The sequence below is a fragment of the Mesocricetus auratus genome, unplaced genomic scaffold (assembly GCF_017639785.1).
Source record: "Mesocricetus auratus isolate SY011 unplaced genomic scaffold, BCM_Maur_2.0 Super-Scaffold_15014, whole genome shotgun sequence".
Classification (NCBI taxonomy): Eukaryota; Metazoa; Chordata; class Mammalia; order Rodentia; family Cricetidae; genus Mesocricetus; species Mesocricetus auratus.
Window position 1 is genome coordinate 25,412,502 of NW_024429186.1, and position 852 is coordinate 25,413,353.

The 852-nt window shown below is 33.0% G+C and overlaps 1 pseudogene; it reads right to left on the reverse strand.

Moving 5' to 3' along the window:
* Positions 1-512: 512 nt before the first annotated feature.
* On the reverse strand, positions 513-630 carry LOC121139625 (annotated as a pseudogene).
* Positions 631-852: the final 222 nt, after the last annotated feature.

Here is an 852-nt window from a genome sequence, read left to right on the forward strand (position 1 = left end):
TATTTATACAATTTCTGTTTTCTAAAGAGATCTATCTGCCACTAACTTAACCCTTACTATGTATCTAACTTCTGTGGCTCTATGGATTGTGGCTGGGTTCTCATTAACTTAATGACTCATAGCCACATAAAAGCTTCAATTATTTTATTTCTCTAGCTATGACTTTAAGTACTATATTGAATACATATTTAGAGTATGCACAACTTTATATTGTTCCAAAGTTTAGTAGAAATGTTTTGTTTTTTCTCCATTTGATTAAGGTTGACTATGGGTAGTGCTGCAAACTGCTTTTATTATATTGGTTCTGTCCCATATAACCCTAATATATCTAGGACTTTTAACATGATGGCATGTTGGATTTTATCAAGGGCCTCTTTCTGCATCTAATGAAATGATTATTTGCCTTTTTTCTTTCTGTTTGTTTAAAGAGTGGATTGAATTTATTGATTTATGTGTGTCGAACCATCTCAGAGTTTTTGGGATGAAGCCTACTTGCTCATGGTGTATGAACTTAAAAACAGTGGTTAGATGCCACATTGTAAGGATCAATGCCTTAAATGTACACTGTTAGGCTCATTGGTCTTTTCATACTTAGCAAGAAGAGTGCTGACATTCTCTCTGATACAACATAGTTCTGATCTCTTAAAAAGTCACAGTCTGGTTATCACACATAGCTTCTTAGTCAAAAATCACAAAATATCTCTGTTCCTGTTACAAAAATTTAAAAGCCAGGATACAATGTTCCATGTTTCTCTGAACATTATTCTCTTTAATTCACAATAAAATACTCTGGTAAATTTTGCTTCCAGACTATAAAGCCTCCTTTAAGCCGAATATACCAAATGTTTACAC